At 44.1% G+C, this 25,283-nt stretch overlaps 1 long non-coding RNA gene across 3 annotated transcripts; it reads right to left on the minus strand.

The window, feature by feature from the left end:
- Window positions 1-421: 421 nt before the first annotated feature.
- Window positions 422-23,390, minus strand: LOC116466421 (uncharacterized). 3 transcript variants are annotated; one of them, XR_009213400.1, is made up of 5 exons: window positions 23,278-23,390; window positions 10,371-10,737; window positions 5,958-6,228; window positions 2,670-2,776; window positions 422-1,175 (listed from the first exon to the last, which is right to left on the minus strand). It is a non-coding gene; the product is annotated as an uncharacterized LOC116466421 (long non-coding RNA). The 3 variants fall into 3 exon arrangements; XR_009213401.1 differs by lacking the exons at window positions 2,670-2,776; window positions 10,371-10,737 and adding an exon at window positions 3,138-3,668; XR_004247538.2 differs by lacking the exons at window positions 422-1,175; window positions 2,670-2,776; window positions 5,958-6,228; window positions 23,278-23,390 and adding exons at window positions 10,891-10,966; window positions 13,682-13,742 and having other exon boundaries at window positions 9,843-10,737.
- Window positions 23,391-25,283: the final 1,893 nt, after the last annotated feature.

The following is a 25,283-nucleotide window of genomic DNA, read 5'->3' on the forward strand; positions in this document are numbered from 1 at the left end:
ATCTGGGTATCAGATGTGTTCATTGCTACTGAGATATTACTGCTTCTTGGCCCCTTTAGTAAAGATAGTCAGAATACATATTTATTTAAATTGTGACTGAATCATACTGAATCCCCTGTTCCCAATTCAAAACCACAGAGTTTTTCCTTTAATGGAAAGGCATTCTACATTCTTTAACTCAAATCAGTGATCCCTAGTCAGGAGTGCTTCTTGACTCATATTCAAGTTTGTAATCATTTATTTCTTATTTTGCTCCTAAAGTGACTCAGTAAGGGAAAGCTGATGTGAAGGCTGATTAGCTTTTACCGTGATCCCTTTTCCTAAGGAGATTTCAACAGTTTCCATTCATTTTGCCTGACTCAGAAGGTACAATCTCTTATTTCTTTTAGTACCTTAAAAAACAAACAAACAAAAACACCACTTTCCAAAATCCTGTGAATTTCACATATGTCTAAGGTTTTGAGGACAACCCAACCTATATAGCTTTCTCCAAGGATTGTAGAGGAGAGGGAACAGAGCAGAGAGGGGGTGACTGCCTCGTGATCTTGTACAGTCCACTGCTTACTGTTTGAAGTTTTGAGACTAGGAGACTCATATTTCTGCTACCAGATAATTAAGATACAGCATCTTAATTATCCTTCTATCATTGTGCAGGTCAATGGTGTGCCGTGTAAAATTTTTCTGAACTTAGCATTTTCACTGCTTCCAAAGGGCTGCACTATTTCATAAAAAGAAAACTGTGTTTCATAACAAAGCATTGCATAATTAATATGACTGTAACAATGACAAAAATGTGAATTTCCTCCTTCTCTTTCCTTTCTTTGAAGTCAAATGGGGAACCAAAATGGAATGCAAACGGAAGCTTTTTTGTCTTCCTTCTACCAAGCTTTGTTTGAGGTTCCAAATTCAATACACAGCTAGCACTGAGGAGGGTGTAGCAAATTTTCCAGCAGCTGCAGCCAGGATTAACTGTACTGCCTTCTTCCTTTGCCAAATCCATTCGTAAAACAAAACTGAAACAGGTCCTGAAGCTTTGTCATCTTTGAAATCGAGGCCCAACACACGGTGCAGAAAGTGCTGGACTTCAGAAAATCTGGGTTTGGGGCCAGTTTTTCTGCTTTAGTGCCAAGTGGCCTTGGGCAAAGCATTGGTTCTCTTTGAGGCTGCTTCCTTCCCTGTAAAGCAAAAATAAAAGTCACGTTCTTGCTTACCTCATAAGGGCGTTTGAGGCTCAAATTAAATGTGATAATGTCAAAGAGCTTTGCAAACTCTAAAGAACTATAAATGTAAGGTGTTATTAGAAGCTGTTGAAAGTAAATAATGGGGCAGCTTAATTCAAGTAATTTCAAATGCCTCAGGGTAAAAAGAGCTGTGTGAGAGTGTTAGATATTTGCACTGCCCTGTGGTAATAAGAGAAGAGAGGGCGGGCTGAGGTGGGGAAGGTAGCATGACTCCTCTTCCCTGGTAAAGGTGGGCTGGGGTTGGGGAGGGAGATATTGAAGTTGGGGAAGGCACGAGACGTGACAGCAGTTTGTAGAATGCAATTACGATGATGAGATGGGATTTAGCTAACAGGAGAGAAAAGGATGGTAGGAACGGCCAAATGTGCTTCAGAAATAGCAGAAGTAGGGCAAAAGATGTGGCTCAGAAATAGCAGTAAATATACAAATAAATAAATCAGAAATGAAGGTCAATAAAGGTCGGAGGAGGAGGCTACACATATAGGGAGAGCCTGGGGGGAAAGGAGTTTCCAGGCTTAGTGACAAAGGAGCCTGAAATGAGGATCCCAGGGTGTCAGCAGTTGATGTCCTGAGCCAGCGGTCTCCAGACACTCATTCGCATTTATGAGTGCCTACTGTGTGCCAGGCACTGGAAAGAAGACTCTGTTTTCAAACCAAATCTTACAAGAACCCCAATACGTAAAACAGAAAAACTTGACGCTGCTCTATTGAAGCAAGGCCTGGGGGACTCAGGGACATTCAGCTTTCCTCTAGATCCCATTGGTAGCTCACAAAACATCTCTGCAGGGAGTGAGGCCTCTACTGAGAGAAAGAGATAGTACCACTCATCCATGTTAACTCCAGCGCCTAGCACATGATAAGCGTTCAATATTTCCTGCATAAATGAATGCATGCACACATGAATGAATGCACAAAATAGAGTGGGTGGTCTGTAGGAAAGAATTCAGATAAATGAGTGCAGTGGATTCCATAACTGTATAGTGAGGCTATGACTTAGCAACCATGAATAGTTAATACATAAAGGTTTCTCAATCTTCAGACATGGAATGGTGGGTGGGTCACCGTGACTGGCTTGCCAGAGGCCGAGGGAGACACATCCGTGGGTGTCCAGCCACAGCAGCCAAATTTAGAGAGCGTAAGACAAGACAGAACAAGAGAAAGCTTCTAGTGACAATGTCTTGGTCGCTTCATTGCAAAAACACAGCTAGTCCAGTGCTCTGCTCTCGCGTGGTGGGGCAGGCTGTCTTCAGAATCACAGAACACAAGAAAAACAGCTGACATTTATCGTGTGCTACTTGCCAGGCACAGAAGCAGTCCCTTTATGTGTGGTGGGTAGAATAATGGCCCCCTAGAGACCTCTATACCCCAATCCCTGTAGCCTGTAAATATTCTATGTTACGAGGCAATGGAGAAACTAAGGTTGCTAACCAGCTGACCGTGAGGTGGGAAGAGTGTCCTGGATTATCCAGGTGGGCCCCATGTCATCACAGCATCCTTGCAAGTGACAGTGGCAGGCAGGGAAGTCAGAGAAAGAGCTGAAAGGACAGGAGCACATGATGGAGTGATGTGATGTGATGTGATTTGAGGACTTGACTGGTCACTGCTGTTTTTGAGATGGAAGAGGGCCACAGGCCAAAGCAATGCAGGCAGCCTCCAGGAGCTAGAAAAGCAAGGAAATAGATTCTCCCCTAGAGCCTCCTGGCCCTGCTGATACCTTGATCTTAGCCCAGCAAAACCCAGTTCAGACTTCTGATCTCCAGAACTGGAAGATTAAAAAATTTGTGTTGTTTTTAGCTACTACATTTATGGTAATTTTTTTTTACAGCAGCCGTAGAAAATGAATACAGATGTTCTCACTCCACTTTCATGTGACAGCCCTAACACTTGGGTACTTACTGTTGGTGTTTTGCAGATGAGTAGAATGAGGCATAGAGAGTTTGGATCACTTAGGTGCAACAGGCAGCCTGACTCCGCAGCCTGCTCTGTTTATCACACTGTCCCCTGGAGTGGCTTTACTTCCTCCTCCCCACAAATGAGAAAATGAGGCCCGAGAGATGTGTTCTGACCTGTCCCAGGTCACATGCAAGTTTGAGGAGACAAAGCTCAAACTATGCCCCAGGAGAATGGTGTAGACCAGTGCTTCACATACCTAAAGTCTCATCAGAATGCAGGTTCCATTTAGCAGGTCTGTCTGAGCTGGGATCTAGGACCCTGTGTTTGTAAACAGCTCACAATAAAGGTCCGGCCTCTGGGTCTGGAGCAGGAAGGCTGTAGTAGCAGCTCCTGAGCTCTGCTTCGGGGGTCTGAGAATCTAGGGTCATTAGAAGAGGCTTGGGCTTCTAGCGGGATGAAGATGACGGGGCACTGGGAGGGAGAGAGAATGCTTGGAGACGGGGAGACACAGGCACCAACGGCCACGCGACAGTCCTGTGTGGAATGAAATGTAGGGTTTCACAGGGAAAGGCTAGGGCTAACCAGAAGGATATAACTCTTTGTGCTGCCCAAGAGAAAGATGTCACTTATAAGTGATGATTATTTTTGTCATTTAAAAAGTCATGAAAAACACTCACATGTAATTCCAGCGCTTTGGGAGGCTAAGGCAGCAGGATCGCTTGAGCTCAGAAGTGCAAGACCAGCCTGGGCAACATAGTGATACCTCTTCTCTATTAAAAATTTAAAAAATTAGCTGGGCATGTGGGTGCATGCCTATAATCCCACCTACTCTAGAGGCTGAGGTAGGAGGACCATTTGAGCCTGGAGAGATGGAGGCTGCAGTGAGCTATGATTGCGCTACTGCACTCCAGCCTGAGTGACAGAGTGAGACCATAATTCAGAAAAAAAAAAAAAAAAGAAAGAAAGAAAAGTTATCCGAAGCTTGAAGCTTGCAGGCATGGGTCGGGCATGGTGAATAGCACAGACAGGTGGAGGACATTCTCTCTGCCACCGAGCCTAAAATATCTATACGAGATTGTGGGAGAAAACCCAACAGCCTTCATTTCCTGCCATGTGTTTTATGTAATTATTTTATTTTATTTGTTATTTTTGAGAGAGAGAGAGAAAGAGATAATGTGCTTATTCTTCGAGAAATGTCTCTAAAGTTTTGGCAGAATCAAAAGGCTAGTACCCCAGGCCCCTTCCTCTCCTGAGGCCCCACACCGCCCACTCCACACACAGCAAACAGCCCCAGGAGGGTTGCTGCTCTGTAACTGCGGTCATGGACCCCTGAGTCTTCATTTTAAAAGAATCTGTGCACCCCTCTGTTTGTGTGTGGGGTGCTGGAAGAGTCCCTAACCTACTTCATTGCAACTGAATAATTTCCAGTTGTCTGTAGCTACCACAGCTGCCTACAGACTAGGAACACTCTGGTTTCATTTTGAAACAACTCCCAGGCACGCAAGCAAGAAGTATCAACTTTCCTTACAGATCTGTGAACTCAGAGAGGAAGCCAATATTTGGCTGACTGGTTCCTAGGAGTACAGAGTGAAAACGTTGCTTGTATTTATTTAAAATGGCTAAAAAATGAGAACTTAAAAAAAAAAAATCATCGTACTTGGCACTATTCTTTTAAATCCAGCAGCAGTTTTTATAGGGAATAATATGTAGATGGATAAATAGGTAGACAAATACAAATACTCTTTTTCATTATTTCATTAGGTCAATATGGAAAATGCTCAATAGGCCTTTTGAACATTTTAAAGGACTCCAAAGATGTTGGAGAAAATGGAACATTCATTCTTACTTTTTTAGATAGATAATAATGTAGATGCATAGAGAAATATCCAGAAGAATATTCATCAAAATGTTAACAGTATTTGTCTCTGGATGACAGAATTTAGAGGAGGGTTTTTTTTTCTTTTTTATACTTCTCTTTCTCTCTCTCTCTCTCGCTCCCTCTCTCTCTCTCTCTTTTTTTTTTTTTTTGTGAGACAGAGTCTTGCTCTGTCACCCAGGCTGGGAGTACAGTGGCGTGATCTCGGCTCACTGCAACGTCTGCCTCCTGGGTTCAAGCAATTCTCCCTGCTTCAGCCGCCCAAGTAGCTGGGATTACAGGTGCCCGCCATCACACACAGCTAATTTTTGTATTTTTAGTAGAGATGGGGTTTCACCATGTTGGCCAGGCTGATCTTGAACTCCTGACTTCAGGTGATCTGCCCACCTTGGCCTCCCAAAGTACTGGGATTACAGGCATCAGCCACCACGTCTGGCCTATATTTCTTTTTTTTTTTTAATATTTTTTTCCTGTACTCCCAGCACTTCAGGGGGCCGAGGCAGGAGGATTGCTTGAGCCCAAGAATTGGAGGCTAGCCTGGGCAACATGGCAAAGCCCTGTCTCTACAAAAAGAATACAAAAATTTGCCAGGCATGGTGGCATGTGCCTGTAGTCTCAGCCACTCAGGAGGCTGAGGTGAGAAGATCACTTGAGCCTGGGAGGTCAAGGCTGCAGTGAGCTGTGATTGTGGCACTTCACTCCAGCCTAGGTGATAGAGTGAGACCCTGGGTCAAAAAAAAAAAAAGTGTGTGTGTATTATATTATATACACATATTTCAGTAGCTTTTGGGGTACAAGTGGTTTTTGGTTATATGGATGAATTATATAGGGGTGAATTCTGCGATTTAGTGCACCCCATACTTGGCACAATTGACCTTCCATGCTCCTTAATGTAGAGTTTGCAAAATGGAGCTTTAAGGTACTTCTAAAATAAGTTTTCTACTAACCATCCCAGCTTAGGGGTTCACCTCTAAGGGTAGTGGTGATTCTTCAGAAAAATAATGAAATACGTTGATCAGTTGTCTGGCTCAGTCAGCAAACATTGAGGAGCCTATAAAGTCCAAGGAAGGTGTTTTGCTGGGTTCTGAAGAAAAGCCTCTCTTTGCTTCCAGTCAGGGCCCAGGTGCCCAGTGTGACAGTTCTGCATGCTGAGCACTTAGGTGAGGAGGACTCTGGCCATCAGGGGAACTTGAGGCTATGGGGTTTTCAGTTATCAATCTAGGCTAGCGAGAAAACAAGCTTGAGGGTTACATGACCCTTGTTATCTGTGTCGTCTCGTTCAGGCCCAACACTTCCTGCTATTCTTCTCCACTATGGTCTTGTGTCATCATCTGCAAAATATGCATAAAAATACTTCCTCCCAGGAGCTTTGTGAGGATTAAAGGAGACAATATGAATGGCACAAAATAGGCCTCTAAAAACGTTTCTTCCTCCAAGAGCCCGAAGTAAACAGAGGATTTTCAAGAATAATTTCTGTTTGGCTATGGGATATGTTATGTTACCTTTCTGCCTTAAACTGATCCACCAGTTGGTATATGTTTTACTTGGTCTACCAGTAATATTAATTTTTATTTCTTTTGAACATACAACTGATGATGAGAGAGACAGATCCAAAGTGCTCTTTGTGGTAGTCTGCTGTGGTTACAATTCACAGAATGCGTACATACATGCACATAAAGGAGAAATGGCTGTGTTTAGAAAAAATGGTCATACATAAATAAGTTGATTATTTTGGTGATGAGAAGCTAAGATTCAATGTCAGAAGAGACCTTTGGTGACTACTAGTAGCTGTCGAGGATCAGAAAAGTTAGATGGCTTTTCCTTTCTTTCTTGCCCTCTCCCATCACACACACATGCACACTCACACTACATCCTTTGCCAGCAGGCAGGGAAAGCACTCCCAGGGTGATACTGATATGAATGTTCCATCCTTGCCCCCAACTCACCCTGCTCAAGTCACATAGCTAAGGTCAGCTTTGGGGAGCCAGATGCCAGCCCTGTCCCTTCACTGTCTTCAAGCTCCTGGGATCCTCAGGGCAGAGGTGTATAATGGTTTCCATCATGGTGGAGGGACTGGCACGTTTGCCTGTTTCCTGCCTGAGCACCAACTAGAGGAAATGAAACTTACATGGCAGGGCCCTCACTTGCGCCAGCCCTTCTAAGGCTCTAGAACTAGGTTCTTATGGTCGTATGATTTCTGTAAAATCTGTAAGAAATATTTGAACCACCATCAGTTAAGACCCTGTTCTGTTCCACCCATTTCTGATTTCCCCCCATCATTCTTCCTCATTTGTCAGTGGCATTGTGTGTCCGTGCATTTCTAGGGAGTTGCGCAGGAGATTCATTTAGTTTGGGTTTAGTGGGATGTGTATATGTGTGTTGTAGCCTCTTCCAGGTAGAGTTGAGCTGTTGCTGGGAATACTCCTATTGCCCACTGTGCTGACTCAGTGGGAGCCGTGACAGGAAGGTGAAGGAGACAGAGGCCATGTCATGACATGACCATGTCCTTAAGTATAAGGAGAGTGGAAGATAAACAAGGTTTGAAATCTTTGGAGCTGGAAGATAGTCTATGGAGCATTCTTGCAATTGTCAGTAAGTAGAAAATTCAGTTGTCAAAGAAGACTAGTCAAAATACAAGTTCTTTCCTGTCAGGAATATACCGGAAAATGCAGCATAGATGACTTTAATATACCATATGTATTTTTCTTTCCTGTATTGATGAGAATCACATGCCACAACATCTATCTCTGAGTTTATAGGCAAGTATGAAGCAGTACTACAAAAGCAAGGTGTCTATAGCAGTTTATGAATGAAAAAAGGAAAAGCTTGATAGACCTTATGGTCGTATGATTTCTGTAAAATCTGTAAGAAATATTTGAACCACCAACAATTAAGACCCTGTTCTCTTCCACCCATTTCTGATTCCCCCCATCATTCTTCCTCATTTATCAGTGGCATTGTGTGTCCGTGCATTTCTAGGAAGTTGCGTGGGAGATTCATTTAGTCTGGGTTTAGTGGGATGTGTATATATGTGTTGTAACCTCTTCCAGGTAGAGTTAAGCTGTTGCTGGGAATACTCCTATTGCTCACTGTGCTGACAGAGGTTACAGTGAGCCGATTTTGCGCCACTGCACTCCATAAATAAGTCATTTAATCCTCAAACAAGGAAGCAGTTTGTTTGTTTCTTTCTTTCTTTCTTTTTTTTTTTTTTTGAGATAGAGTCTTGCTCTGTCACCCAGGCTGGAGTGCAGTGGGTTGATCTTGGCTCACTGCAACCTCCATCTCCTGGGTTCAAGCTATTCTCCTGCCTCAGCCTCCTGAGTAGCTGGGACTACAGGCAGGTGCCACCATGCCTGGCTAATTTTTTGTATTTTTAGTAGAGACAGATGGGGTTTCACCATGTTAGCCAGGATGGTCTCAATCTCCTGACCTTGTGATCCACCCGCCTTGGCCTCCCAAAGTACTGGGATTACCGGCGTGAGCCACCGTGCCAGGTTGAGATTTTTTTTGGAAAGTTGTCTTAAAAGCGTCTCCTTACCTCTCCTTCTAATACGGCTCTTTTATATTCTGGATTTGAAGTATGGTTGAAAGGTCTAGGCTTCATTGCCAAGAGAAATGCACAGTCAAGTTAGGGTGTACAAAACATAGGTCTCTCAGAAATTATGGCTGGCTCTCAGTTCCTGACAGTGAGGTCTCAACAAAGGGGAAAGTGAGTTAGTCGTTCTAAAAAGCGTAGAGGAGGAGGTTGAAAGGGTTAGAAAGGTCAAGTTTCTTGGAAGCTTTGTGTGGGAATTCCACCACTTTTATCTTCAGAACCCAAGGCAATGATAGCAATGATGGTGAAGATGATGATGATGGTGATAATAATGATGATGATGGTGCCCTGTACTTACAAAAAGGCTTTCATCTGTAGACTCAAAATGCAACACAACCACTAATTAATTCCAAAGGCAAGGTAGGCAAATATCATTATCTTCAATTTACAGGCCAGGAATTTAACAAGGAAGAAATTAAACCCTTTGCCCAAGGTAATTTCAGAGTTAATATCACAAATGAAGAGTTCCTGCCTCTTCTCTGTCCACATGTCACCTACAGGTAGCTACAGAAGGGCTTTCTTTTATTCCTTCAGAAGTTGTTTTGGAGCCAATATTTGTGGATGACATCGTGGGACTACAAAAGATGGCAACAAAAAGCAGCACATGATTAAAATCAAAATGGAAGGTAAAAGGAAAAAGAATTCTGGACAAAAGAGAGAGCTGTGGAGCTTGAAGGGGGATTCAGAATATGAATTCCTGGAGAACTATTATGAGAGACCCTGAGCATCCTTGTACTCGAGCTCGGAATGTTCTTGCTGATTTTTCCAAGAATGCAAGGGCTTGACTGCTTTTCACTTGGGCCCTTTCTCAGGTTATTTGCTGTGAATAACCTTGAGGGACGAGATAATATCTCCCCCCAACAAGGAGCAGGTTTCCTTACCACCCGCTGTGAAAGAGGTGGATTCCCCAAGCCTAGGTTTTTCTCCTGTAATACAACCTATTGCATGGCAGCATTTATCTGAGCCCCATGTTGCCCTCTGGGACTTGGAAGCAAGGAAAACAGCTCAAACATAATGCTTATGCTGCTTGGTGACTGTAAGTAATAAGGCCCCTTGTCTCTGACCCAGGAGTCTCATGTCATCTGACAACATCCGTGATACAGTAACAGGCTAACTAATTAGCTTACGAGTAGGATGAAATCAAATCCTACAGCTGGCAGAAACAGCCTGAATAACGTTAGGTGCACCTGCTCTGTGACACTTGTACCCCTCCTGTTATGACACTGAGCACCCTTTATTGTAATTGCTTATTTAATTCCTTTATTCCCCACCAGGCTGGAAGCTATGGGAAGAAAGGGCTATTGCATTTCCTTTGCCTAGAAAAGTGCTTGGCATATAGTAGGTTTTTCTCAAATATTTATAGAAGGAGTGAATAAATGGATATAGTCTGTTTAGGAGTACAGAATAAACCAGTTCCCCAGGAGGAAAGGGTTTTAAAAGGTAGGCAGAGTAACTGCCTTCATATGTCCTCAAACATTCCACCCTCTCCTCTGGGGCAGAGCGAGCTCCTTGCTGCACTGACCCCTCCCTTCATAGAATTCACTGAATGCAGGGAGGAGACATAGTAAAAGGATGCCACCTCTACCACACAATGATCTGGGGGGGGGGGGGGGCTGCATCATCTCTGCCTCACCATGATGTGATGGAGTTTCCCTGCCCCAACCTGCTTGTTTGAGTGTATGGTCCTGGTGTGGATGTTCGCTCAATTTCCACATCTCATGGGCATTGGTGGAAAGGAAATCAAGGCCATGCCAGCGGAGGTCACCTTTGGTTTCCTGAGGTCCACAGGTGTGGATGAGAAACATCTGGCCAGGAAACCAGCCTGCTAGAATCCCCAGAGTGAAGACACTCAAGCAGAAGACAGGATGGCTCCTCAGCGTTACTCTGGCCAGTGATCAAATTCTCAGGGTTTGTGGAGCAATTAATTGCTTCATACACATGCTGGGCCATGTTCTTCAGAATGAGGCAGGTCACATCTCCGAATTCTTAACCCTTTTGGAATCCAGGCGCTCACCACTACTGGTGGGAATAACACATCTTCCTCTGAAGGAAGGAACCAGTTTTTCTTAGGGGGAGAAGAGACCCATGGGACTGATTTGACTTTTCTCCCAGAGAGCAGGTTCTCCATTCGCCTATTGGGAAAGAGAAGTGGACACAGGTCAAAGACATCACGTCCTCTCCTCTCACCTTTCCTTCTCCCTTCCCTTCCTCCTTCTAAGACACAAACGGAAATAGTATATTAGCTATGACCATGAATATTGTATTTCCTAGTGATTTTTACTTACAAGACTGATCCAAGAGGATGTAATATCCTTTTATTTCTTTCAAAGCTCTTCATGGGAGTTAACTTAAAGGAAGAAGCTGAGGCACAAAATACAATTTTAAGGAGTTAACTTGAGTCACAGTGAGGACAGCGGCCAGGGAAAAACCTCCAAGTTGTCTTATGTATTTGCACAGGCAGGGTCTTTGTTTTTTGGTTTGTTTTTTGAGACAGGGTCTCACGCCATCACCCAGGCTAGAGTGCAGTGGCACAATCATGGCTCACTGCAGCCTTGGCCTGCTGGCCTCAAGCAACCCTCCCATCTCAGCCTCCCAAGTAGCTGGGATTACAGGTACATGCCACCATGCCTGGCAAATTTTTAAATTTTTCACAGAGACAAGGTCTCCCTATATTGCCCAGGCTGGTCTCGAACTTCCGGGCTCAAGTGATCCTCTTGCCTCAGCCTCTCAAAATACTGGACTTACAGGCATGAGCCCTGACACCCGAACACAAGCAGGTTTCTAAAGGCAAAGGGAACAAGAAATAGGCTGATACAAAGTTGTTTGGCAGGAATTCTCACTGGCTTACAGAAGTAATATTGATTCGTGATTGGCTATACCTTGTCGAGCTATAGGGTAAGAGCTATGGTATCTAGCATATGGCATTGTCAGGTTAATGTACGGCCACTTGGTGTCAGTCAGTCTTGAGCCCACATAGCAAGTGGCTTCAAGAGGTGATTACTTAGCTCAAGGCGGGGAGTGAGACATAATTGCTGTCACATTTCAATGCCTCTTTGCGCCTGATAATTTAAAATGGCTCACATTCTTCAGATAAAGTTTCTTTTCTTTCTCAATGAGATTTTGTTTTTTTTTTGTTTTTAACTCAACAAATGTGTATTGAGCCTGTCCAGGGCCAGTCTGGGCCAGTCCAGAGAGTGAGAATAGCAGAGCCGGTGGGTTAAGAACACAGGTTTCTAGTTCAACAGACCTTGACTCAGTCCCACCCTATCTTATTAGTGGTGGGACCTTTGCAGCTCCATGGGAGGCTACTGGGGGAAGCCGCTGTATTCCTGCCCTGCCTGTCTCCAGGCTTAGCAGCAGCCAGAGAGCCTGTTCTCTGGAAACGCTGCCTGCCACACTTGTTCCTGATACTGGGATCCCTTTACAGGAAGCATAACCCTTTATTTTAGTTCAAATTAAACAAATACTCAGATGCCCTGGTGGAGGCAGTTAACACCCACAAGTTAAAACTTGCCTGAAAACAATTTCTGCAGCCAGAAATAACTTGCAGACACTCAGCTGGGGGTAGGAGTTGAACACCACAGGGAGGAGACACAAAGTTGGAAAAGAGGAATTGAGAGCCTCAGCGTCAAAATTCATTACTTCATGCTTTTTCTTTCAACCTGATCTCCCTTCCCTGTCTTATTTTTGAGAGAAAGTTTCAATTCCTGTTACAGCTGAATTCACCAGGAAGTATGGGTAATTTGTCTCCGTACTTAACCTGCGCTTTAAGTGTAAAATTTTGGCCATTTATTTAAGGCCTGGCAAGAATTTACGAACTATAAGAAAATCATGTGACTTTCTTAGTGAAATGGCATCAGAAGATTTCCGGGGGCCAAAGAGCACCGTAACCAGGTGTAGCTGGAGTCAGGCCATTTTGTGTTAGCTGGTGCCAAAGTCCTTCCAGGTGGTGGCTACTCTTTCTAAGGACTGTTTGAACTTGGAGCAATCTGATCAAGGCGGGTTTTAGGGTTTCAGGAACGCTGGTGAGCCATGTCTTGCATGTTTAACCCAAAGCTTCCCTGGAGTTGGAGACTGCACTACTTTTCACCCATCATACACTTTTTGGGCACTCGCTTGTTGGTGCTGGGCACTGTGTTAGACTCTGGAAAGAAAGATAATTGTTTAGAAAAGGAAAAAAATGCTGTTTCTGCCCTGGAAAAATGTGCCTGACACAGAGGCCTTTTGTATTTCTGTTCTGGTCAAATAGCAACTCTCTCCTCGAGGCCATAAATGCTGAAGCTTAGACCTAGTATTTGATAGCACAACAGGGTGACTATAGTCAATAATAATTTAATTGTACATTTAAAAATAACTAAAAGGGTATAGTTGGATGGTTTGTAACACAAAGGATAAATGCTTGAGGGGATGGATACCCTACTTTCCATGATGTGATTATTATGCATTGCATGCCTGTACCCAAATATCTCATGTACCCCACAAATATATAGACCTACTATGTGCCCACAAAAATTAAAAATCAAGAATTAAAAAAAAATGCCACAAGACAGGAGAGGTAAATTAGCCTAAAAAGAGCTTGTTAAAAAAAAAAAAAAAAAAAGTCCTTTCTTTACAGTCGAGTAATATTTTAGCAATGCTGCCCTCTGCAGAGCAAAACTAGGATCACAACTCTAGGTGGTTAAATGAACTTCCCAACACTGGTTAATTTGAAGAGAACTGGAAGATTCAATGGTCTTCCAGACTTTTCTCACATCCCCCCCAAAATAATTGTGAATAATCATGTGCCTCCTTGCATGTTTTTAAGTTGACATCTAAATTTGCCTTATCATGTTAATAGTTGCAAAGGATGTTCTTTCCCACACATTTTCTGAGCTTTAAATAGTTGCAGATTGAGCGTATCCAGTTTAGTTTATGAAAAACAAAGTCTGTATCACCTGGTGGGCAAAGCCAGCCCTCATTGTCAAACCAATCAGCTAACTTTGAATTGCTTTCTGACAGAAAAGTTAATCACGCTGCTGATAAAAACTTATCCGAGACTGGGTAATTTATAAAGAAAAGGAGGTTTAATGGACTCACAGTTCCACATGGCTGGAGAGGCCTCATAATCATGGTGGAAGATGAAGGAAGAGCAATGGGACGTCTTACATGGCAGCGGGCAAGACAGAAAGAGAGCCAGGCGAAAGGGGAAACCCCGTATAAAAGCATCAAATATGGTGAGACTTATTCATTACCACGAGAACAGTATGTGGGAAACCGCTCCCATGACTCAATGATCTCCCACTGGCACCCTCCCACAACTGACATGGGAATTATGGAAGCTACAATTCAAGATGAGATTTGGGTGGAGACACAGCCAAACCATATCACTGACTGACTTAAATTCAACAGAACAGTGCTTTGGAGAACCTCATTGCACTGCTGACTTCTAACACTGAGGCAGGTGACTAGATAGAGCTGGCGCAGGTGACCCAGGCATTGCCCCTTTAGGGGTGCCCTCTGAGAAAGCAAAAGGAGTTTTACTTTCATGGGACTCTCCTGTCTTAGCTCTAAATTTTCTTATTGTCCCATTGTTTAGTGCAAGTTCTTTTTTTTTTTTTTTTTTTTGAGATGGAGTTTCACTTTTGTTGCCCAGGCTGGAGTGCAATGGCGTGATGTTAGCTCAACACAACCTCTGCCTCCCAGGTTCAAGTGATTCCCCTGCCTCAGCCTCCCGAGTAGCTGGGATTACGGGCATGTGCCACCACGCCTGGCTAATTTTGTATTTTTAGTAGAGACGGGGTTTCTCCATGTTGGTCAGGCTGGTCTCGAACTCCCGACCTCAGGTGATCTGCCCACCTCAGCCTCCCAAAGTGCTGGGATTACCAGGACAGTGTATTATAAGTTTCAGGATGGTAAAAGGTGTATGTCTTCTCTTGTAAACAGAGAGAAGGGAGATTGTGAAAGGTACAAGAGGCAGGGGAGCAGCCCACTGAGCTACCCCAGGAACTTCCCTGACAATCAGTTTTAAGGAGGACATGCAGAGGTTAAGGATGTGGAGCCCACATCCCATCTAAGGGGTGACATCCTTCAGTTTGTGGACAGCTGGCCTAATTCACTGGAGGAGGAACACAGCTTCCCTGGGGCCATGCTCTGGCCACAGACCAGGGTGCAAGAGGTCATTTATGTTCAGGTAGCTTTTCTTATCTCTCCACTCTTGCTCTGGTCTTTAACAGCTTTCCTTCAGGGGCACGTAGAGGGCATGGCTGTGACATGCCTGTGTCATGCTTTTTCAAGAGTGGTACTCCTGGAAAATAACTTGTCCTTCTCTAGGTCTGGAAGATGACTTTGGCCTCCAGGAGCTGTCTAGCAAAAGCTGAATGCCAGTTTACAGCAGCTGTCTGTTCATACAGACAGGTCAAGAGGTTTCCTGTCTGGTGGGTGGCTGGACAAAGTGCTTAGAGTGGACGAAGATAGTTACACCATAGGGCCTGGGTGAGAGGGAGACACTAAGATGATTCACTGTCTGCTGAGGAGCACCTTGAAAGTCAGACCAGGATATTTCAGGTCCTGCACCACCTGACCACTGCCCATTGATAGAACCTGCTTCCCCCTTTGCACCATGTCTGACTCGCCTTGACTTTCACCTTTGTAAAAATAGGAATCTTTTTAAAGCTATAATACTATTTCCTGATTACTGCTTCCTCTTCACTCCTCTAACATTCTGTACCTTTTTTTTTTTTTTTTTGAAACCGAGTCTCCCTCTGTTGCCCAGGCTGGAGTGCAGTGGCATGATCTCAGCTCATTGCAACCTCTGCCTCCTGGGTTCAAGCGAGTCTCCTGCCTCAGCCTCCCAAGTAACTGGCATTACAGGCTCGTGCCACCACCTCGGCTAATTTTTTGTATTTTTGGTAGAGATGGGGTTTCACCATGTTGGCTAGGCTCGACTTGAACTCCTGACCTCATGCGATCCACTCACCTTAGCCTCCCAAAGTGCTGGGATTATAGCTAAGAGCCACCGCACCTAGCCAACATTCTGTACTTTTTAAGGGCATGTCTTGTGTTTTGCCTTGTGTTATAATTCTTTAACTACATATCTCAAGGCCCTTTGAAGAGAGAGAGTCAACTCCATCTCTATACTTCCCAGCTGTCTAGCTCAATATCTGGTACAGGGCAGGTACTCAGAAATTGCTATTTGTACTCCCTCAGATCAGAGCAGGCACTTCTTCTCACCACACGTCTGAAGAACAACATGTTGGGTTCTAAAACCTGATAGCTTCTTCTGGAGCTCCAGCAAAAGGCATCCATGAGGGTGAGGGAATTGTCACTGTGATCAGGGAATTTGTCATGGATGATGACCAAGTGTGGAAAAACTCAGACTGTTTGTCCTCTGCTCTCATACCCCAACAATTAACACAGAAGACACCTGTGACCACATGTGTGGGATGTCTCCCCACCAGCAAGCAAGCAATCAATCAGTTCTGGAGGGGACACCAGCTGGGTATCCTCTGGCCCAGTTTGATTCCAACCTGTCTACCTGGAGATAATGTCAGATCCCACAGGCTGAGGGCTCAGTCTCCAAGATTGCCCCCACCTCTAACTTCTGATGCCAATTGCAAGCTCCAGGTTATTTTGCCAGTGTTTCTGACCTACTGGCTACAAATTGGGGTTCTCACAACCCTTTCCTTGGCTTCAATCAGTTTGCTAGAGCAGCTCAGAGAGACACATTTACTGGTTTATGATAAAGGACATTACAAAGGATACAGATGAAGAGACACATAGGGCAAGGTATGGGGGAAGAGGCATGAAGCTTCCATGACCTCCCAGGAGCACCACCCTTCAGGAACCTCCATGAGTTTAGCTATCTGGAAGCTCTCATAACACTGTCCTTTTGAGTTTTTATAGAGGCTTTATTATGTGGGCATGATTGATAAAACCACTGGCTATTGGTGATCAACTTAAACTTCGGCCCCTTTCCCCTCCCTGGAAGTAGGGGCTGGGGCTGAAAGTCCCCATCTTCTAGTCCTGCCTTGGTCTTTCTGGTGACCAGCCCCCATCCTGAAGCTATCTAGGGGCTGCTGGCCACCAGTCAGCTGGTTGGCACACAGAAGGACACATATCACTGAAGATTCCAAGAATTCTTGGAGTTGTATTTCAGGAAATGGGTAGGAAGACCAAACATACATTTTACAATATCACAATGGCATACCTTCAGATAGCATTTCAAAGGTGCTGCCTGGTGCTTAAAGGTCAGTAGACCCAAGTTCAGTGACGAACTTGGTGTGTTGGGCATCCATGGGAAAACAGGAAGCCCAATCTGAGTTCATGGATTTTTTTTCCCTTTCATAGGAGAGACTGTGCTCAAGATCCTGATTCATTTGTTGATTCCCGTAGCTTTAAAAACATGCCAAGTGCCCACAGGTCTTTGGGAATCTTTCCAAATTTTATCAAAGACACAGATGCATAATAAAATGAACAGAAATTAAACTTCGTCCGAACCTCCAAAGTATACAACTCCCAACTAAATGTGTAGCTTAGATTTAAATGATGGGTTATGTAACATCACTTAATGGGGACAGGATAAACGAGAAGTATTTTGGTGCAAAAGTAAGTGTGGTTCTTGCCATTACTTTTAATGGAAAAAAACTGCAATTACTTTTCCATCAACCTAACAGGACAAGGGACGAAAAAGTTCTACCTAAAGCGTATCTAAATTGACAGGGACCAAGTTCATTTGGATAATCATAAATCCGCAAATAAATAGGAGGATAGTTGGAAGGATTCTGCAGTGTTAGGGTTTTCCAAAGCAAACCAACTGAGCTGGACCAAAGAACTGAGAAAACAGGGACTGTGTAAATTGTTTTATTACTCAATGCATAAAGAATTATGCCTCTGGAAAAGTGTGGTTTCATTCTATACCATAAAGATGAAAGTCTTGCTATCAAGTGGGAAGGCAAGTTCTTGAATGGAAATATGTGCTAAGGTAGATGGCCCGACATGATGGTTTCTTGCCTGGGAGCTTCTTGTTCCTAGTGCTGCTGTTAAACAGCTGAGTGACTTTGGCTGAAGATCTGTTCCTTTTCTTCTTTTTCCAGAGATAGGGTCTTGCTCTGTTGCCCAGGCTGGAGTGCAGTGGTGCAGTCTCGGTTCACTGCAGCCTCTACCTCCTTGGCACAAGCAACTCTCCCAACTCAGCGTCTTGAGAAGTTGGGACTATAGGCGCTTGCCACCACTTAGGATTTTTTTTTTTTTTTTTTTTTTTTTTTGAGACCAAGTCTCGCTCCATCATTCAGGCTGGAGTGCAGTGATGCGATCTTGGCTCACTGCAACCTCCGTCTCCCGAGTTCCAGCAATTCTCGTGCCTTAGCCTTCCAAGTAGCTGGGATTACAGGTGCGTGCCACCATGCCCAGCTAATTTTTGTAATTTTGAGTAGAGACAGAATTTCACCATGATGGCTAGGCTGGTCTTAAACTCCTGGCCTCAAGTGATCCACCCACCTTGGCCTCCCAAAGTGCTGGGATTGTAGGCGTGAGCTACTGCGCCTGGCCAATCTGTTTATTTTTATACTTAAAAATTGAACATGGGCCAACGAGTCCAGATAGGAACACTTTGGATTGCTAATTCATTTTATGAAATAGTTGCCCATTCTTTAGATGCTAAAGTTTAGAGAATTCCTCCACTGCCTCTCACTCAACCTGCCATTTCCCATTGAGCGCTTTCTCTGGGCTCTGCACACCTGGCACTTGAAAAAGCCTCTGGGTATTTGGCAGCCAGCATGTTCTCATGGAGACCAGTTCTACTCTGAGAAAGTTTTCCAATCTGGCTGTAAATTGGGGTTAGCGAGGGCAGCCTCCATCCTGCTAAGAAACAAAGCCAGCCTTTCAAAGAGCCAAGAAGCTGGCTCTTTACCGCATGTTTTTTTCAACATCCTCTATAAAAACCCTTTGTGGTGTTCATTGGATGACCTCTCACTGACCTTTCTCTTGTGTTCTAAATGCCATTCTCATGCCAAACTCCATGAGAGTTTTTGTTTTCCATTTTTTTTTTCTGCATTATTAGGGTTATCAGGCTTAGCAAATAAAAATATAAGATGCTCAGTTAAATTTGAATTTCATCTAAATAATGAATAATCTTTAATACATAAGACTTGGAACATGCTTGGGTTTAAAAATTATTAATTATTTATCTGAAATTGAAATATGACTGGGTGTCCTGTGTTTCACCTGGCAACTCTATACAGGGATTCAAATGTCCTAATTTTCATACCTTACTGAAATGTTTGTTTCATCTGTTTATCCCTCATCTCAGGAAATACTGCTACACAGCCTTGAACTACCTTACACATTGAAAAAGAACATGTACTCTTTATCTACCAAAAGTGAATTTATCAGTTATACATACAAGGTACACTTTTCCTTAATGACTGAGGTTTGTCTGTTTTCTCTCTCTTTTTTTTTTTGATGCTTATAACTATTGCCTTTCAGCTTTCACCTTTTTATTTCCATCTCTGTCACCACTTGTCTCACTTTCTTAAATAAAAAAAAAAAAAAAATCCCTTTATTTCAACCATGGAACATGCAGGAAGACCAGCAGTTCTCAAATCCTTTGGTTATATGGGTTAGGGAATCCCATGAGTTCTGAATCTAGTAATAGAACAATCACCTTGTACCTACCCTTTCAGTTATTAAGTAGTGCTTTTATGAATTAAAGATGATACTTAAATTTTGGGTTAAACTTTTGGGGGAAACCCGTTATTTTACTTCCGAAAATTAACATAGTCATCTGGGGGCATGAAGGGGAGCATTGCAGCAACAACGGAAGGCTTCAGTGTTCACTTCTGGAGGCTCCCGTCTTGACTGCTGCCACAACCAAGTTTTCCTCCCAAGTGCTTGCACCCACAGAAAGGCTGCGGCCCCTCCTCGGAGTTGGGCTAATGTGCAGCCTCTGTCTTCAGCGGTCTGTGTTGGAGCCTGCTGATGGGCTCCAGGTTATCTGGTCTAACACGAGCTGATCCTATGCTCCGGGAAGCAACAGGGAATGAATGATAAAGAGGAAACAGAGCTGCCAGGATGAGTGATTGTCAAAGGTGGATGCTTTCCTGATTAGCTGCAGGGGAGACACGACAGGAAGGTCTAATCACAGGGGATCATTTGTACCATCAGAGATGAGCATATTTGGGGTGAGGAAGGTAAGCATGTTTTGACTTTTTAGATGAAATGAAGTGCTAATAACTTGGCCACAAGGTTTAGAAACAATCACAGGAAAGCAACTAGGAAGTGAAAATTGGTAGATATTTTGAGCACTAACATAAAGGATGGAAGAAGCAGAGATACCCAGAAGTCCTGGAAGCAGGCTAGGCAGGATGAACATTTTAGAAACGCTTAAGAACAGGCTAATCTGAGGCCAGGCACAGTGGCTCACAGAGGTAATCCCAGCACTTTGAGAGGCTGAGGTGGGAGGATCTCTTGAGTCCAAAAGTTCAAGACCAGCCTGGACAACATAGTGAGATCCCCCCGGTCCCTAAAAAACTAAAAAGTGAAAAATTAGCCAGGCATGGTGGTATGTGCCTGTAGTCCCAGCTACTTGGGAGGCTAAGGTGGGAGGATTGCTTGAGCCCGGAAGTCTGAGGCTGCAGTGAGCCATAATTTTGCCACTGCACTCGCCCTGAGTGACAGAACAAGACATTTTCTTAAAAAAAGAGAAAAAAGGCTGGGTGTGGTGGGATTAAACCTATAATCCCAGCACTTTGGGAGGCCAAGGCGGGTGGATCATCTGAGGTCAGGAGTTCGAGACCAGCCTGGCCAATGTGGTGAGACCCTGTCTCTACTAAAAATACAAAAAATTAGCCTGGCGCAGTTGTGGATGCCTGTAATCCCAGCTACACGGGAGGCTGAGGCAGGAGAATTGCTTGAACCCGGGAGGTGGAGGTTGCAGTGAGCTGAGATCGTGCCATTGCACTCCAGCCTAGGCAACAAGAGTGGAACTCCATCTCAAAAATAAAATAAAATAAAATAAAATAAAATTAAGAAAAAGAACAGGATACCTGTTATACAAGTTACCCCGGATTGCTGAAACCACCTTTGCAAAAATTATAGCAGTGAGAAAGTTATGACAGTCAGAGACCTTCTCTAACCAATTCCATCTTGCCTTTAACCTTCAAATTAACCTTGGTCATTCTGGAGCATGGGCCAAGCTAACTTTTGGATAAATTTAGTTTCTGGTTTAATCTTAAGGCAAGGATTATAATAGGCCTTCCCAAAACTAAACTACTTTTGTAAAACTAATGAAAGGTCACAAGGTTAGGAAGGTTAGGATTATTAGAGGGGCTTGAATTCTGCTAAGATGCGGGCATAGTTAAATGATTACCAGTCATTGTTCTGGAGGTTACAAGATTTGTGATTTCCTCCATTACTCCTGTAAGTGACATCACTATTGTAGAACCTAAAATTGGCCTTTCGAGATGTCTTTTCAGATTTTTGCATTTCTGACAACCAGACGACTCCACCCGGACCCATGGCCCTTACCCAGAAGCTGACTCAGTCCATGAGGACTATTTTCCATTACCCTATGATTGCATCCCCAACAAATCAGCAGCACTCCTTCCCTAGACCCCTGCCCACCAAACTATTGTTAAAAAACTATAGCCTCTGGATTTTCAGGGAAGCTGGTTTGAGTAATAATAAAACTCTGGTCTTCCATTTAGCTAACTCCTCTTGCTCTATTGCAATTCCCCTGTCTTGATAAATCAGCTGTATCTGGGCAGTGGGCAAGATGAGCCCATTGGGCAGTTACATTGCTTAGACACAAGAGAGAGGATGACCCTGGCAGGATCAAGTCTGAACTGCCCACTCTGACATTTGAAGTGCCCATCGTCAGGCCCGAGTCAAATCTCCCCAGTCTGTCCCTCAGCCTCTCTTACTTGCTGAGGGTTAGTGTCAGTCAGGAGAGGCAGGGGCATAGAATCTGACTTTTTGCTGGTGCCTCTTCTGTTACACCGATCACCTTCTGTAGAACATACCCAGCCAGGCAGCCTGGCCTCTTTGTGTCACTAGACCACTTGTGATGCTTTCCTTCCATTCCTCTGGTTGGAAAGTCCCCTCCTTTCCAGTTCTCTCTAAGTAATCCCCACTTCACCCCATCTGGTCTGCTGGCACCCAAGTCTCTATTCTTGTCAGCTCCAGTGGGCAGATGGGTAAGTATGGAGGGGCACTTCCCCAATGAGCTTTGTAGTCATTTAACTTTAATAAGCTCATTGACCGATGCACACAGCAAGTCATTACACTGAGACACTGGGTTGCAGCTGAGAAAGAGGTTTAATCACAGGGTCACTGAAAAAGGAGATGGGAGGAAAACTCAAATTCATCTCCCGGCCAGGTGCAGTGGCTCATGCCTGTAATCCCAGCACTTTGGGAGGCCGAGGTGGGCAGATCATGAGGTCAGGAGATCGAGACCATGCTGGCCAACATGGTGAAACCCCGTCTACTAAAAATACAAAAATTGGCTAGGCATGGTGGTGCATGCCGGTAATCTCAGCTACTCAGGAGGCTGAGGCAGGAGAATTGCTTGAACCAAGGAGTCGGAGGTTGCAGTGAGCCGAGATTGCACCACTGCACTTCAGCCTGGCAATAGCGGGAGACTCCGTCTCAAAAAAAAAAAAAGTATGTCCTTGAGGAATTTGGGGTTCGAGTTTTTAAGGGTTTTGGAGGGGGTCAAAGGGTGGAGAGTGTTGATTGGTTGAAGAGTGCAGGGTGCAGTCACAGGACAGGTAGATGAAAGCAGTTGTGCTCTCATGCTCATCCTGTTTCTCAGTGGGGGCTTTCAAACTGGTTGCTGGAATTTAGGGGCTGAAAAATATCTTAAGCAATCCTTAAATAAAAGTCTAATGATTCTAATGTCAGGGATCCTATTTATAGTAACAATGTGGATGCAAATCAATTTTTAAATAGTCTTTTGACCTAACATCAGAAATCCTATCTCTAGGAGCAATGGGGATGCAAATAGTAAGGATCTAGTGACTTTTAGCAAACAGAATTGGGCCAAAGTGTGGCCTGATTAATGATTAATTATAACTATACTTCTGTCCGGAACCCAGCATGCCATTCTTATCAACCCAGTGCAGATATTTTTTTCTGCACTTTTTCCCACTAGCATATCATTTAATCTTCCTGGGGTGACCATTGTGGGTAGGTTATACTTTAGACTAGGGATGGTGCATATTATTTCTCTACAGTTGGTTTCTGCTTCCTGCAGTGTTCTGGGTCCAAATCTGGAGAGTGTCCTGTTATGAACTCCTTGTTTGTGTCCCACTCCCCGCCCTGCAAATTCATATATTGAAACCCAGGAGTTAATTAGTTCTTGAGGGTGGAGAGCTAATGATGGGATTTGTCCCCTTGTAAGAAGAGACAGGAGAGAGCTTGCTTCCTCTCTCTGCCAGGTGAAGACAAAAGAAGGCAGAAAGAATGCCCTCACCAAGAACCTGGCCATGCTGGTACCCTGATCTTGGACTTCCAGCTCCAGAACTGAGAAAGAAATGTTTGTTGTTTAACCCACCCAGGCTATGGTATTTTTATCACAGCAGCCTGAGCTAAGACACGCCCACACCCCACCCTACTTGTATTAGTCTGTTCTTAGACTGCTATAAATATACTACTCAAGACTGGGTAATTTATAAAGGAAAGAGGTTTAATTGACTCACAGTTCTGCATGGCTAGGGAGGCCTCAGGAAACTTACAATCATGGCAGAAGGCAAAGGGTAAGCAAGCTTGGACCTTCTCACATGGCAGCAGGAAAGAGTGAGCATGTGTGAAGGAAGCAAAAGGGGAAGCGCCCCTTGTAAAACCATCAGATCTCGTGAGAACTCACTATCATGAGAACAGCATGGGAAAAACTGCCCCCATGATCCAATCACCTCCCACTGGGCCCTCCCTTGACACGTGGGGATTATGAAGATTACAAATCAAGATGTGATTTGAGTGGGGACACAGCCAAACCATATCACCACTGTAGACGTTCTCTGCCTCACCTCTCGCCCTCAGCTGGCGAGGTGGCCAGTGTGTGTGGTGATTCTTAGTCTGTGGAGGATGAGGGGCTGCTGAGGAATGAGTAAAGAAAGAAGAAGCAAAATCAGACTTTAGTGGCAGCTTGACTTGACCCTGGAATTCAGAGAGTACCATTTATTCCTCAGCAGGATGTTGCTTTGGGCAGCTGAATTTTGCTTAGGGACAAATGCCCTTTCCCTCCAGCCTGAGAGTCATGTCCCCTCAGTGCCTGGCCCGTGACACCTGTTTTGGCCTCTCTGTTGCCTCATGTTGGTAAATGTTGTTTCCATGTTTGTCTTTACCTATGAGTGTGTGTGCACACCCGTTTAGGTGACATGTCTGTGAGTCTGATGGCTTTGTCCTGGTCAACTGGCTGAGAGGTCACCATTGTCTCCTTGGGCAGCTCCTCAGGGCTGGTGGCCCTCAAACTGCCTAAGACACACCTGAAGGAAAGTCCCTTGAAAAATTTTGTTTGGGAGTGTCAATGAAAAGGCCAAACTCTGTAAAATATTTAAAGATGTTTACTCTGAGCCAAAATATGAGCAACCATAGCCTGAGGCACAGTCTCAAAGGTTTTGAAAACATGTACCCAACGTGGTCAGGCTATAGCTTTGTAGCAGGACGAGCCACAGACAAAACCTCTCAGACACCGAGTTGTAGAAGGAAGGGCTTTATTCAGCTGGGAGCATCAGCAAGCTACTGCCTTAAAATCCGAGCTCCCCAAATGCACAACTTCTGTCCCTTTTAAGGGCTCACAACACTAAAGATTTCACATGAAAGGGTCATAATTGATTTGAGCAAGCAGGCTGTACGTGACAGGGGCTGCATGCACCAGTGGTCAGAGAGAAACAGAACAGGGCAGGGAGTTTCACAATGTTCTTCTATACAATGTCTGGAATCTATGAATAACATCGGATTCTAAGTTATGAGTTGATTTTTAGCTACTGGGTTTAGCCCAGGCAGGCCCAGGCCTGGTTTTGGGCCTGGCACCGGGCTGCCTGTCTTTGGTTTTACTTCCTTGTTGTTTTTTCTTAAAACAGGTACTGAGTATGAAACAATATAAAACAATATGAGAGGGTCTCTGTCTTCCCTCAGCTTGGTGTTATACCTTTTAGGGAGAATAAGACATTAATAAATACATGTGAGGTACGCATTGGTTTGATCGGGAAAGGCAGGACAACTTGGTGGGGAGAGTTTACAGGCCATAGGTGGATTCAAAGATTTTCTGACTGGCGATTGGTTGAAAGAGTTAAGTTATTATCTAATGACCTGAAATCAATAGAAAGGAGTGTCTGGGTTAAGTTAAGAGGTTGTGGAGACCAAGGTTCTTATTATATAGGTGAAGTCTCACAGTTGAGACTTCTTAGAGACAATAGTTGGCAAATGTTTCTTATTTAGGCCTTTAAAAGGTGCTAGATTCTTAATCTTTACAGGATCAGGAGGGCCTGAAAGGGGAAAGAGTCTATGTTAACAGAGATTCTTTACAGATGCAAATTTTCCCCCATAAAAGATGGCTATGCAGGACCATTTCAAAATATGGCAAAGAAACATATTTTGGAGTAAAACATTTTGATTTCCTTCTTTATCTGTCATGTGATGTTATACTAGAGTCAGGTTGGAATTTGATATCTTATTGCTACAAGGTAGCAATGTTTTTAATGTT

Source organism: Hylobates moloch, unplaced genomic scaffold, assembly GCF_009828535.3.
Source record: "Hylobates moloch isolate HMO894 unplaced genomic scaffold, HMol_V3 SCAFFOLD_4, whole genome shotgun sequence".
In the NCBI taxonomy this organism is placed as follows: domain Eukaryota; kingdom Metazoa; phylum Chordata; class Mammalia; order Primates; family Hylobatidae; genus Hylobates; species Hylobates moloch.